Source organism: Bos indicus x Bos taurus, chromosome 16 (genome assembly GCF_003369695.1).
Source record: "Bos indicus x Bos taurus breed Angus x Brahman F1 hybrid chromosome 16, Bos_hybrid_MaternalHap_v2.0, whole genome shotgun sequence".
In the NCBI taxonomy this organism is placed as follows: domain Eukaryota; kingdom Metazoa; phylum Chordata; class Mammalia; order Artiodactyla; family Bovidae; genus Bos; species Bos indicus x Bos taurus.
In genome coordinates, this window is record NC_040091.1 from 32472181 (window position 1) to 32487605 (window position 15425).

Here is a 15425-nt window from a genome sequence, read left to right on the forward strand (position 1 = left end):
AGGGACAACCACTACACCTCCTGGGACTTTGGAAGTTTTTCCAGGGTCCCCCGATCCCCGGCTTAGACTGGAGAAGTTAAGTCATGCTCCACCTGGCTTCACCTGTGGAGGTTGCCACACCAGAGTGAAGCCAGGAAACCAGTGACTCAGGAACATCCATGAGCAGAGGGGAGGTTGGCTGCTGGTGGGATCAGCAAACAGTAGGAGCTTGGAACCGCGGTTACCATCAGCTTTATGTTCCCAGTGCTAACCGGATGCCTGGCCCACTCGAAATGCTTGCTGAGTGAGCAGATGCATAAATGCAAGAAGAAATGAGGGAATGAATGAATTACAGCTGGGACTAAATTAAGCAAGTATTTCAGGTCCCTTTTCAAGGGGGCTAAGACCACTATTTCATACCTTGTGTTGCTTAGGAGGGGCAAGCGAGAGAATATTTATTGAAGGTTCCGGGACAGTGGAGAGGGTGGTCGTGGGCTGGTCCCTGGGGAGAAGAGTTGCAGGTGGGTGGCCAGCTGCCCAGGAAGTAGATGGGGGAGAAGGGGGTGCAGCTAAAGCCTGGGGGAAGTCCCAGCAGGAAGGGGTGATCGAGCAGGGGGAGAGGGGGGAATCCGAACATCTGGGGCACCCATGTGGTGTATGTTGTCATCTAGTCACCCCACCACCACCAGAGCCCTGTGAAGTCAGTATATCATCTCTGTTTTTATTGAGGAGAAAACTTAAGCTCACAGAAAATAAGAAACATAACAAAGGTGAAGAAGCTGGGGAGTGGAAGTGTTGGGATTTGAACCCAGGTTTGTGCATGTGGGCTGGTTGCTCAGTCGTGTCTCACTTCTTTATCACCCCATGGACTGTAGCCCACCAGGCCCCTCTGTTCATGGGATTTTTCAGGCAAGAATACTGGAATGGGTTGCCATTTCCTTCTCCAGGGGATCTTCCCAATCTTCCCAACCCAGGGGTTGAATTCAAGTCTCCTGTATCTCCTGTACTGGCAGGCAGATTCTTTACCACTGAGCCACCTGGGAAAGCCCACTGATTAGCCAATTCCGAAGTCAACATTCTTTCCCTCTTCCAGTGCTGTCTCCTGGAGAAGACAGAGCATAACCATGCACATTGTCCGTGAGGCTCCCTCAGCCTCCACCCTACGGCCAATCAGTCCTGTTGACCTGCTCTCTTGAGTGGATCTAAGATCCATTGTCATGCCTTGCTCAGCCACTGCCTTAGCCCAGCTTCCCTCACTCTCACCTGAACCACAGCAAGTCTCCTGAAGAATGGCCACCAGCTTCAATCACACTGCCCACCCACAGCCCACTCCCAAGGAACAAGCAGTGGCTTTTCCAGAAAACAAATGGAAATGTCACTGGTCTGCTCTGGGATCTGGGACCTGGCCTTGCCAGTCAGTCCAGAGTATCCCTCCCTACTCCCCGCTCTGTACTGGACTGGATGGCACCCCCCAAAAAAAGGATATGCCTGCATCCTAACACCCCGACCATGTGAATATTAACATCTTGACAGATGTAATCAAGTTAAGGATCCTGAGATGAGGAGATCAGCCTGGATTACCTAGGTGGGCCCTAAACTCAAGGACCAGGGTCTTTATAAGAAGCACAAGAGACGAAGACACAGAGGTAGGGTAGAAAGCCATGTGCAAATAGAGGCAGAGACTGGAGATAGCCACAGGGAATGCCTGAAGCCACCAGAGGCTGGACTTCAAGACTGAAGGAAGGAGTGAGGCCCCGCTGACATCTTGACTTTGGACTTCCAACCTTTGAAACTATGGGAGAATAAATTTCTGTGGTTTGAAGCCACTTCAGTTCAGTTCAGTTCAGTTTAGTTGCTCAGTCATGTCCGACTTTTTGCGACCCCATGAATCACACCACGCCAGGCCTCCCTGTCCATCACCAACTCCCGGAGTTCACTCAGACTCACGTCCATGGAGTCGGTGATGCCATCCAGCCATCTCATCCTCTGTCGTCCCCTTCTGCTCCTGCCTCCAATCCCTCCCAGCATCAGAGTCTTTTCCAATGAGTCAACTCTTCGCATGAGGTGGCCAAAGTACTGGAGTTTCAGCCTTAGGATCATTCCTTCCAAAGAAATCCCAGGGCTGATCTCCTTCAGAATGGACTGGTTGGATCTCCTTGCAGTCCAAGGGACTCTCAAGAGTCTTCTCCAACACCACAGTTCAAAAGCATCAATTCTTTGGCACTCAGCCTTCTTCACAGTCCAACTCTCACATCCATACATGACCACAGGAAAAACCACAGCCTTGACTAGACGGCCCTAAGAAAGTCAAGTACCTTCCCCCATGGTGCCCTAGTCATTTACTCACTGTCCTGAGAAGGAACTAACTAAGGCTCCTGAAAGCCGCCTGGTTCTCTTTTTTGGCCTTTTTACATGCTGATCCCTCTGCTCCAAACACTGTTCCACCCACTTATTGCGTGACTTATTCTGTGACATGTCAGCTGGGCTGGATGGACCTTACTGTGGGTTTCTACTCACCATATACTCCTCTATTCATAACATGTATGATAACTTCACCATAATTTTTTGTTTAGTTGTTCTGTTAACCAGTAAGTTCCATGAAGGCAGGTGTACCCTCCCATACACAGTTGTCACTTCATAAATATTTTCCCTGTCCCGTATCACTTTTTCCTTCCCTCCCACACCCAACTCAAATTAGCCTTCCTAGGCAGGGACCCATGAATAGAAATTAATCTCTATCCTTGGCTCCCTGGTACAGTCTTCCTCTCCTACGTCTGGGCCCCTCAAGACTTTCTTCAGTTCTACTTCCAGCTCTGGGAATGAAGAATTAATGCCTAAACTAAGGCTCATAAAGTGGCTATAAAGAGTCACTGGGAGTTCCTTGGTGTGGTTTGGATTCTGGGCTTTCACTGCCAGTCCCTGGTCGGGGAACTGAGATCCCACAAGCTGTGGGGCATGGCAAAAAAAAAGCCCTTATTTAGCCCCAAGCCTACCCAAGCATAGTACCCCCTTCCTTGGGTCATGGTGATTAGCTTGTGGATAAGCACACAGTCTGGGTAAGTTTCGAGTTCTTTTCTAGAAAGTTAAATACAGATGTTCAAAGGATGCCATCCTCTTCTGTTTGGAGTCATTAGCTGTGACAAGGCCAGCTACCATCTTTGTTCATGTCCGATGCCCCCCATGTGAAGAAAGCCCATTTTCAGGTATAAAAACAGAAGTAAAGGCAAGAGTAGGTTGGAAGGAAAGAGAGCTGAATGTCATTGTCATCTGAGCCCTCGTGCCCAGTCATCCCTGAGGCCACCCCAGACATCCTCAAATGTTAGTGAATTCCCTTCTTTTGTCAAGCTGGTCTGAGTTCACTTCCTGTCACCTGAGACGGAAGTGGTCCTGCCAGATGCAATGCCTCTGCTGCCTGAAAGGTTCCATACCACCAGTCCACACGGCCCTTCTAAGCGGGGGAGGCAGAAACTTCTGTCCAGGTGAGTGAATGCCTGCCCGAGTGCACAGCCACAACACAGCTCTGCCTGCCTTCAAAGTACAAACCCTTCTCCTATCCTGGCTTCCCAGGTGCCCTCACAGGCAGGGAGGAGGGCAAGGTCAGGGAAGGCTGGAAATAAGATAATATCTTGTCCAACCCCAAAGCTCCCCCAATGCAGGTCACAACAATTTAAGCAAAAAGAGCAACAACATAATCCAAGGTGCCCTAAAACGCTCATATGACACACAAACGAGTCTATGACACCCTGAATTAATTAACCTTATGCCTCTCCTCCTTGATTTTGAGGACCTAACTGTAACCAGAGGACATAATTCAAACTCTGATTGTTTTGCATCTTTAGGGAGGAGGTATTGAATACTCAGGGCTTCCCTGGTGGCTCAGATGGTAAAGAATCCACCTGTAATCCGAGAGATCTGGGTTTGATCTTGGGTTGGGAATATCACCTGGAGGAGGGCATGGCAACCCACTCCAGTATTCTTGCCTGGAGAATCCCCATGGACAAAGTGACAAGCCATATGTCCAGCCTAGGTCTGCCACTTAAAACAATCTGAATGTTTCTGCTGCCTCAGGATGAGGAGTCATGTCTCCCTGGGGCTCACTCTTTCCTTCCAACAGGCAGATGGACCTCCTAACTGTGACACTATGACAGGTGAAGCCCTGCAGCTTTGCTAGAAGACAACACCCAGGCCCAGAGGGCCTCATTCACGGTGATCAGTATTGCCCCCCACTTCCCCTGGCCCCTCTGCACCCATGGATTCCTGTGTCCCTGACTGAGAACACATGACTCTTGCCTACTGTAGAGCTCTTTGTTGCACCACCTCTTTCCTACATCCTGAACAAGGAGAAAGGGAGAAGCATCTTCTCTTTCCACTGGGCTCTGTTCCCCGATCCCACCCCCCACCCCCCATGGAACACCTGGATCACTGTTAAATATAAATAGCTGAGAGGTGAGGCCAGCTAGGAGAAGGAGGCAGCAGAGGATGAGATGGTTAGATAGCATCAATGATTCAATGGACATGAGTTTGAGCAAACTCCTTGAGATAGTGGTGAACAGAGGAGCCTGGCCTGCTGCAGTCCGTGGGGTAGCAAAGAGTCAGACACAACACTAAGACACAACTTAGTGACTAAACAACAACAAAGGCCAGCAATTAAGTATTGTGGCCTCACCAGAATGAGTCAGGTAAGGATTTCATTAAAATATGTATGAACATGCTCCAAGATTACAAATGATAAGTAACTGGAGGGACATTAGATGAATTAAGTTAAATGAAAATTAACTTGTATTTTATAGTACTTTAAAAAGCATAGATTATTTCCTTTAACTACTTGACCATGGACTAGACATAAACTGATGTTAGACCACAAGAAAGAATATATTGTTTCACTTGCAGATAAATATATTTTTTCATAGTTTCCCTCTAATTTCAGACAAATGTAATGGGCCCTATAATTTTGTCAGTTCAGCAGCAGCCTCATTTCAGGGAACTATCTCCCCATCCCCCATGCCCTTGTCCTTCCCATACTCTGTGCTCTCCATGTGCATATGGCCACCACCAGAGACTGCAGATTGGTGCAATGGGCGTGGCCTTGGCACAGCCCATTGGTCCAGCAGTGGGCGCCCAATCTAAATAAGCCAATCAGAATTCTCCCCCAGGATCTGGGAACTGCAACTGACAAAAGAAGTCAGCCTTTCCCTGGGTGTCTGAAAATGAAGACATGTAAATGCAGAAGCAGTTGGCAGTCTTGTTCCACCATGTGGACTGAGGAATAGAAAATGCCAATCAGCAGAAAGAGTTCAGAGGCAAGAAAAGGAGAACAAATCCTGACAGCCTCTGAGCTCCCACTTCTAGCTGCTCCCAAGGCCTGTCCATATTCCTCTTTTGGATTTCATTGAATCCATGTAGCCTTATAATGAAATTCTTGCTTGGCTTAAACTAGCTTAAGTTGGATTTCTGTTCCTTGCAACCAAAGAGTTTTAACTAATATAAGAATGCAGTCCTATTTCAGTCTCACTTACATGCTAATCTTGAATTCCTTAACCATTTTACTTTGTGACTTCAGGATGAAAAAAATAAAAGTGAAAATATTTGAGTTAGACTCTGGTACAAATTAGTTCACCATCATTCTCTTGGACTGTTTTTTTTTCCCCCTCCCCCACAAAACAATCTGGTAGTGTTTTCCTCCATACTGGAATGGATTAATTACAAGATAGACACACAGGGGAATGAGTAGGTCAATGGTCTAGCTGTCAATGACAAAAGATGGGATTTTTATGACAGTCACTAAGAATTTGATCTTTCCTAATTTGTCCATTTGTGAGTGCTGTGTGTTCTCTTTTGATGATCTTCCTAACTCAAATGACCTCTGATCTGTAGACCTATCACCAGTCCCCTTGGATACTCCAAATTTGGTGAACCATGCCCACAGCAATGGTCTGTGGTGGGGTCCTTCCTATGGAAGCCAGAATTCGCCTTTTTAGATGGCAGGGAGCTGTCCAACCAAGACTCTGTAGAGAAGCTGAACAAGCACAAAACCTCTGCAGGACTAACAGCAATGTTGCCCTAGCCAGGAGCCCTCAACGCTCGTTCACTGCTAGTTAAAATAACAAATGTCAACAACGAATGTGATACCATCCCCATTCACTTTCCCAAAGGTCTGTGTAGAACTAAAGAAGCTCTTGCCTGATATCTAACTAGGCTCTCTCAGGGTTCTCCTATGAAAAAAAATAGAAATTAATCCCAAACCACTGGGCTTGACCAAAGACAAGAGGCATGTGTCTGGCATGTGCGTGGGAAAACATAACCTGATATTAAAAATCCAAAGGCAGGTGGAAGTGCTTACCAGCCTTGCCCACGCCCTCCCTTGTCTAAGTGGGTGTTCCTTGGACCACCATAAGCTTCAGAAACCTGAGTGGCAAATTAGTCACGTCTCTACTCTGATTGGAAAATATTTCCTTGTTATCCGTCCAAGTTTAATCAGCATTTCAGTTAAACAGGTTAAAAATGCCCGAGGAATTCAGAGCTGGAAAGAACCTCAGAGTCATTTGGCCCAAGAGTTTATTTTAAAGATGAAGAAAAAGAAGCCCAGAGAGATACAGTCACTTGTTTTTCAAGAGGCACAGCCAGGGAGCAGAGGGCTGGAGAGCAGCAGGGCATCACCCCCGCGGGCTCCAGGCTCTGAGAACCGAACGCCTTCCGCGCCGCGCTGCTCGCGGACCGCTCTGCACGCGCCCGAGGCCTAGATGGCCAAGAAATCAAGGGCACCGCCTCTTCTAAATTCTCCAGGGAGAAAGTTCCAAGGCGCTGGGGGCCGGTGCGGAGGATTTTCAAAGGCCTGCGGCGGAGCCTGCTCGCAGGGACACGGGCCAGATGTCCTCACGTCCCCTCTGCAGACGCTGGGGCTGCCTGCTGCAGTCCACCCCGCGCGGGCGCACGGCAGCCTCTGCTCCCGCAAGCCCCCGGGCAGCTTCGGAACACACCTAGGGCTCCCGCCGGGCGGGCGGGTGGATAGTGCAGGGGAGGCAGGATGGCTGCGAAGGTCAGTCGTCTCTCCTGCTGGCCGCCTTCCTTTCCTGGTCGCTTCCTGTGGCGGCAGAGAAAACAATGAACCTGCGGGGCAGACAGAAGACAGACTGACGCATCTGCACACTCGAAAGAGAGGGTCCAATGGCTAAGCAGCTCGAGTGGGGTAGTGAGAAAACCGTGGGGTTTTCACAGAGCAGGTGGAGTTCACTGCAAATGCACAGGATCTTGCCAATCACTGGAGATGGCACCTTTGTTCGGTTTTCAGAAGTGCAATTCCAGGGGCACTTTTCCCCCTCTTGTAAAAGAGACTGTAAAAATTTGTTTAAGCTCAAGACGTGAAACAAACCGGATGCCATGCTTTCTCAGCTTTCTGAGTTAGGGATGACGGTGTAATTTAGCATCACCTGAAGCCAAAATTCACCTGAGTAGAATTAGGAATTGTCAGAGAATCCCCAATCACACTTCTAGAGATGAGTCTGATTCTTCTACACACACACACACACACACACACACACACACACACACAGAAATAGTTATCCGTCTCCTTGGCCCTGATCTCCGACTGAACAATAGATACATGCCCAGGACAATGTGGGGTTTGGTGCTTCTTTTGGGAGAAGAACTTATAGTATTTCTCCATCCCTATTATTCCCCTCTCTGTGTATGGTTTGTGTGTCAGCTGCTACCTGAACAGAGGTGGCAGTTCCATATAGGTTGGCTTAGAGAAGAAAACTGTTCTCACTCGGGTTCTATAAATTACTCATATTCTCACTTTAATATCAAGTACGATATGTATTAGAGTGCATGGTTTTGGCTAGAATCAATTTGGAAGGCTGTCAAATAAAAAACAAAATAGGAAAATAAATCCAAAGTAAAATTTATGACATGATTTTACTCCCATTACATTCCACTTAACAAATGCATATGTTTTACAATATCTTTAATAATAATTATTAAACATAGTAAAATACTTCCAAACTTGGCTCGTTGCATAATTGTACTTCGAGTGAAAAAAAAAAATTATCTGAAGCCTTGTCAATATGCCACTTCCTCCTCCCCCAGCTTTTAACAGAAGCAGCCTCCAGTGGAATAATCCAAGCTGTGTTCAAGAAGTTGGCAAGTAGGTCCAATTAAATGTGGTTTTACTGTATTCTGGCGTTTGCATATCTTGTTTGCCAAGAAGTAATCTTTGACAAAAAAAAAAAAAAAAGAATCTCTACTGGCCCAGACACAGCCTGGATGGTGCAATGCATCACATAACTTTACCCCATGACTAAGATAATCTTTTTTTCTTAAATAGCTGTGGAAAACGTATCATATATCCATCATATTCCTATATGAATCACAAAACACTGTGCTTTATGGAGCCTCTTATATTTATACATGACAATCTGAAATTCATCTTAATAGCTCTGCTTATTTTAATTATTAAACTCAAAGGGGGTTACTTTCAGCCACCTGAGCTTGATGTATTTATTCAGGTGTGCTCCAGTTGGATTATCTGAATGAGGCTCCAAAGGACCCTATTGACTATGAAATGCCGGCTGGTCCAAGCTGCAGTCATCCACACTCACAAACCCAGGGACCTGAAACTCAGGGACAGACATGCTCCTCTGAGTTTTGCCGGGCTGTTCTTTTGCTGATGTTTTATACACTCCCATGCCCTTATGCAGGCGCTGACTCTCGTAGCCCCTTCCAGCTAATCCACGCGCTACGTGAACCATCAGCCGTATCCTAAGTCCAGATGGAAAGCTGTCAACAAAGAGACTCCTTCCGCTCTGCCTACTGCATGATTCATCCCTGGCATGAAGACAGGCCGGAGATGGCCCCACCACCTTGACTCCCATAGGTGAGCCAGCCGAAGAGCACAGGTGCCCATTCCTCAGGTCAGCAGGGAGGGATCGGGTCTGAAAATGCCTCTGAACACACAACTTGGCCTTTGTTATCGACCGTCACAAGCTCATTAAAAACACATGCAGAAATGGTTAAACAAAATCCTCTAAACCTTTTACAAAATTGCCAGTCTATTAGAAGGACTGAGCTCACAGCAAACTCTCCCTTCCAATGTGTGCAATGGAGCAGCTAATGTCCTTTGGACTCTTGTCTATGGCACCAAGCAGAGAGAGGTGGGGGGGGGCTTGTTTGTTTTTGGTTCTTGTTGTTGTTTTTTTAACTTTTTTAAAACCAAACTCTTCAATAGTGCAACCCAAAGGATTGTTTTTACCAAACGCGTACTGTTAAAGTCATCGCCTTATAAAAAAAATCTACAAAAATTATAAAATAAAAAGGGAGATCTGTGTCATTGTATCTGGGAGAGCAAGAAGGAAAAGAGAAGCAGATGACCGTGGCACGAATGCTTTTGTGAGTGGCACTGCATCAAAGAGCGAAGTGGACTCTCTGAATGGGGGTTTTGAAGCCTGTTACGTGGAAAAGTTGGATCGTAAGCTTGATCTGGGCAATATTTACTCAAAGTTTCCTTATAAGGCACAGAGCACTGCATTCCAGCGAGTCGTGGACTTTCACCAGGTGCATCTTCCTCCTAACGGAAGTAGTCGCAAGGAGGCAGTTTGGCCACAGATTTGCAGTGTACCACGATGTGGCTCTAGCAACACATAAAATAGCACATCAGGGATGTGAGGCCTGGGATTGAGACGCTCTGAGCTCTGATCTGACATGTGCCACCTTCTCCTGGTGAGATCAGTAAGTCATTTAACTCTCTGGGGAAATCATTTTAATATGTGTGCCTCCCTGGGGACTTGCACTTGTTCCTTATCATTATATATATTAATCATGCTGGGGTTTTTTTTTAACTTTATGATGCAAGATTAAATATAAGCTGAAGCTTTCAGTCTTGGTCTCTCCAGCCTTAAGAGAAAAATACATCTTCAGCTTAGGGTTTTGGATTAATCAGATAGGAGTTGAAAGGGCTTGGGACATTGGTCCAAAGGAACCGAAAGTACGATGTAAGTTCTGCGAGGGTTAGGGCATACTTACCTACCTGAGACTGTAGGATCTTTTTCATTCCTATGGTGCTTGGACTTTCACATATCATGTAGAACTTGCTTATCTCAGGGCCTGCTTAAAACCAGAATAAAGTTGAGACTGTTAGTGCCCAATGAACTTAAATCATAAAAATTCACATTAAAAAAACCCACATTGATAAGAAGGCTTTATGATAAGGAAACTTCACCTTGGCATAAAAAATAATAATCATTATAATACTGAAGTCACTGCAAATGTATATAGCATCTTTTTTTTTTTTCTGAGAGCTTAATACTTTTGCAAATTCATTTGCACACTATTCTAAGGAAGGAGACAATAAGGGTATTATTTTTCTGGTCTTTCTTACAAGTGGAGAAATCAGGGTGGGGCTGATAGAACTTCACGAACTTTCTCTTAAGCCTTCTTTCCCTAAAGCAGATGATACTGAGAGACAGGGGTGAAAAACATTCCAAGTAACCAAGGCCAGTTTTCAGATAAGCGGAAAGTTATTCAATTTTCCCCTTTCAGCAGCAAACAAGTTTTGAGGTTCCTGTCTGGCTGCGGCCCTCTGTCATGCATCCATGTTTCTTCTCTTCCTCTTGCACATCCAGCAACAGTTCTGCCAGCCCTGCGCTTACTAGCCTGCAAGTAGCAGTGCCTCGTCGTGGTTGAACTAGTAACATGTTTGGAAACCTAAGCAACCCCTTTCATGACTGGGAGTAGAGAAGGGGGGTGTGTCAGTGGGAAGAATCCTGCCAGGGTCTCAGTTCTTGGGGAGCCCAAGGTAGAGGCGCCAAAATATTTCCTCCACACTCTCAGGAGAGAGTGTTCTACTGTGATAATTTTTTTAATAGTTGATAGGATCGAAGTCAGGAAGAGAAATAGCATAATTCCAATCTTAGGTTCAACTTGTAAATATATATAGCAGACAATGGTAAGTGCAATCATGGTAAATATCTATTAACATATTACAAACTTTACCACTTGGGCATAACCAGAATGTTGAGTTCAGATTCAGACTTGATCAAAGATGTGCCCCGAACAAGGAATTCAGCCACCATGTGCCTCTAAAGAGGAAAAAAAAAAAAAAAAAACAAACCTCATGTCTAAAATGATAGATAACTAAAGGTTTGGGGAATGTATGAAATGTTTGCAAAGTAGTCTGGACCCTCTTCCCTTCTCTTATGGCCTCACCCGGTACCTGCTCTTCCACTTTTAGGATAAACAAACTGGAAATCACTTTTGCCCTGTCCAGCTCTAACTGTCTGTGATTTTTAGGAAGGACATGTGATACAGCAATTTGTAAGGGGAGAATATCAGACACACAACACAGGTCTTCAAATAATGGGGAATAATTGGGCTATTCTGGCCATTAGATTTTTGCAATTTGAATAACCAAATTAACTCATTATTTTAAAAGCAACCAGTCCAAATGCAAATTTTAAAATTTAGGATACAGATGTAAGCTGGGAAATGTTTTTGTTTATACGACTTAAGAGTTATGTTATTTTAGGAGAGAGAAAAAATTATACATGTATCATTAAAGAAGAATAACAATATGAGGATTGATTGCCTCATACTTCGAGGGGTTGTTTGACTGACTTTTAAACAGAAACACTTCAATCATTTAAAATTCTTCCATGCTGGTCAAGCCTACAAACCGCCTGTATTTTGACTAAAGTATTATTTTTACTGCAAGATAAGCACCTTTACAAAGCAAATTGAATAGATGACAAACCCACCCTCCCTCCCCCTTTTGCACATAAGTGATTCTAGTACTGCTTTGAGGCATCCCTCAAGTCAAATGACATAAATAGAATGTGAGAAATTACGTTTTCTAGACTTCACACTTAGTATGAAAAACAAAACTTCATTGTGCCTCAACATATCCTCTCATTTTTTTCTCATAACCTAAGGATTTCATAGAGTTCAATGTGGTTTATTATACTGAGCAACTGAAAATGCCTCAGCTCCTTGGTCCGCAGGCTCTGCCCTTGGATATATGTCTGTGGGTTGCTGGTGCAGAGTGGTAAGCAGGGCCAACCTCAAATGTAGTTTTCATTCAAATGTACTTCAATTTTTTCAAAATGGTAGAAATTCACACATAAAAACAACTTGGTTGAAAAAAGTCCATGGCAATGGTGTCCAAAATTACTCAATGCATAAAATTTGCCCTCTTATAATTAATAAAGGACACTGAGAAAAACAGAGCAAACTATAAAATATGAATTTTAGTTTGTATCTCAACAAAAATAAAAACCTAAAGGGTAGTCCATCTGCCAGCCTTTAGTTTCTTTTTCATTTATTCAATTGCAAGATCTTGGGGATACTAAAGAGACCTTAAATTTTACAATAAAGGCATGTGTATAATGTCTATCTTTGAATATAAACCTATACCATTTCTCCCTCCTGTCATACTTAAGAGACCCTCTTTCTCAAAGGCAGTTAGTTACAGAAATAACCTTATAAATTATTTTCTTGGAATACGGTTTTATGCTCAAATTTCTTCTATTCAATGAGGATTTTAAGTACACAGAGAAACAGCTATAAATGAGAAGAAATGGATTTTTTCCCCTAAAAATGAATAGATGGCATAAACTTCTGTGGCTATGGTTCACAAACAATAAATGTTTTCTTAAATGTTTTTAATTGTCTATTATTGTATCATTGTGCTTTTCTAAAACTTATCCAAATAGATACTCTAGGAACCCTTGTTGCCTGCCTAGTAAAAATACAATAGGCATTTCAGTATTACCAAAGACTCGTTTGCACGACACAGTTCCAAATAAATGATCCACAAAAAAAGGTACATATGTACATACATATAATATGCATATAATTTTTCTGTTTTTAAGAGATTTAGATTAAAAGCTTAAATGCTCCTACTTTGATCACAGATTTCAGAGCAATAGACATATATAACTAAATGTCAGGGTGTTTTGTAATCCCCTCAAAGGTGAAGTGTACACTGAACCAAGGTATGATTTTTTTTTAATGAGCTGAATATGTCCTTATTTATAGTTTCGAGTAATCTATATTTTAAAATTCTACATGGTTAAGTTTTATTCTTTTAAGCTCTGTCATATCAGAAAGTTAGCTCTAATTTGTCACAGCACACATAAATAAGGTTATGCTCTTCTTTCAAATTCAGTATCATTGTACTTACATGATGTGTATTCAAGCAACAAGAGTTAATATAGCCTAAAAAGTTTACAAATATTCAAATACATTTTTCATGTACCACTTCATATTAACTACAAATATACTTTTACAAATGTGAATATTTAGGCCAATATATCTTTTTAAAAATTCCTATATAGTCATGTTAAGCATGCATGTTGACATTGAGTAAAAGCTACTTGATTTAATGATTAACTACAGAGATTATAATAAACTGTAAATAAATCGCTTCCGTGAATGGACTCTCTATCTGTGTCACACGGCCTCTTAAAGCCACTCTAAATATCCTCACTGAAACTGTTACTGACTAATGTGCTACATTTTAAAGCCAAATTGGGTTTTTGCTCCGCTCATGCCAAAGGAACTAGAGAGAATTGCCTCCTATAGCAAAATGTGAGCTCAACTGCAAACCCATTTCTGAAGACAATTAGAAAGGGTGGGGGGCAGGGACAAGAACCTGAAACTCAAGAAAATTTTAGTTTTGACAGAATCATTTTGCAAACTACCCTTCACATAAACCCAGGAATCGTGATTAGCAGTTAGTAAATGTTCAAATAGAACCAGGAAAGTCAACTAGGTAGTTTATTTCTCTAAAAAAAAATCAGATTTCTTTCAAGTGCTTGAATATTTAGGATTCTATGAGCCTGAATTATCTAGACAATTAAATCAACAAATTATTTAGTGTAAGCAGACACTTTTAATTGGGCTTAAAAGAGCAACTTTTCAAGTTTCATTTCTATGACCTCACCGTTCCTTGTTACAATGTTTTATATATGGAGTTCAGTTTCTTTCACAAGGAATTACAAACACTAAGATTTTTAACCAGTTTGCAAAATGTTAAAAGTTTCACTTCTAAAATGTCTCTGTAAATAAACTAATATTTCTAAAAACCTCCAGTGTCATCCGTATGATCTGATTGCTTTAGCCCTCTTTTTATATTAAAAAAAATCTAAGGAGTTGGGAAGGCTAGAAATATACTATGTTTCTGTCTACCTAACTACATTGACAAAGTCAAAAGATAAGTGGTTCTACATTTTGGACCAAAGGATCACCTACAAAGATATTTTGCCATGTTTCGGCAGGTCCGAGTAGGACATTTTTAACATAAGGGACAAAATCCTATCAGTGTAATAAATTTGGACTACTAGCCAGAATGAAACTCCTAAAACTTATTTGCTTTTAAAAAATAATTGCTTTCTTTTTAAAATAAAAATGGTATTATTTCTAGTGTTTTCATGTCAAATGACATTAAAGAAAAGGATCGATTTTCCAGTCCAGGATTTCAAAATTCACACTTCCTCTATCACTGTACTTTATTAGGAAGTTTCAAACATTGAAATAATTACAATGAGAATTTAGATCAACATCTACAAATGAAAACTAAAATTTGAGTTTCCTATCCAGATGTATGTGAGTTTCCCTCATATTAGAAGTGAAAGAATGTTTTAAGCTTTTATAAGAATAAAATGTAGTCATACAATAAATTTTGAGATGGTAAGATTCTTTTCAAAAATCCTTATCCGGTACAATAGGACTTTTAAAGTCAAGTTTTTATGTTTTGTGTTCTATTGATCAAACTTGGGAGATTCAAGATTCTTTAAGTTGTGTTACTTCTTAGGTTAAGAAAACCAATAGTTTTCTTTGATAACAGTTCAAAATTTTTGTTTTACCTGGAAAAAAATGAGTATTTCAGCCATTTTAATGTGAGCTATTATATAATTTTAATAAAATGTTCACCTTTTCCTAATCTCCCAATAACTTGTTTGTAGATCATGTCTATTGGAAAAAAAAAAAAAAAAAACCCTCTACTTGATTCACCTATTAATCTCATAGCATAATTAACTAGAAAGGAAATCCAAAACCAGTATCCTTAATATTGGATAGCTCTTGGATATTCCCTAGGGTACACCTTACACACAAAGCTGGGCCCACATTAATCTAGGGCATAATTATCTGAAAGAAACAGATGTTTTCAAAAGTAAATGAAACCCCATATTTAAAGTATACTTATATATCAGCCCAATGTCAAAGGTGAGATCAATTTGAATGGTTTCCAACGTGATTATGTGACAAATTAATTTCCATTTTTAAAAATGTAGTGAATGAACAACTGATTCCTTCACTTATCAAACATGGTGATTTGTGTAATTTGTTCCAGTTTTGCAAGAAGTGTTTTAAGGAGCTATTTCTTCCAAATTTCATGTCAAAACACTCTTTTTGTTAAGTGCATCCAGCTAAGTTTAAAATAATGCTCATTTAAA

At 42.2% G+C, this 15425-nt stretch overlaps 1 long non-coding RNA gene across 2 annotated transcripts; it reads right to left on the reverse strand.

Annotated features, from left to right (window-relative positions):
• Positions 1-6525: 6525 nt before the first annotated feature.
• On the reverse strand, positions 6526-11403 carry LOC113906487. 2 transcript variants are annotated; one of them, XR_003514898.1, is made up of 3 exons: positions 10966-11403; positions 10001-10077; positions 6526-7086 (listed from the first exon to the last, which is right to left on the reverse strand). It is a non-coding gene; the product is annotated as an uncharacterized LOC113906487 (long non-coding RNA). The 2 variants fall into 2 exon arrangements; XR_003514897.1 differs by having other exon boundaries at positions 9997-10077.
• Positions 11404-15425: the final 4022 nt, after the last annotated feature.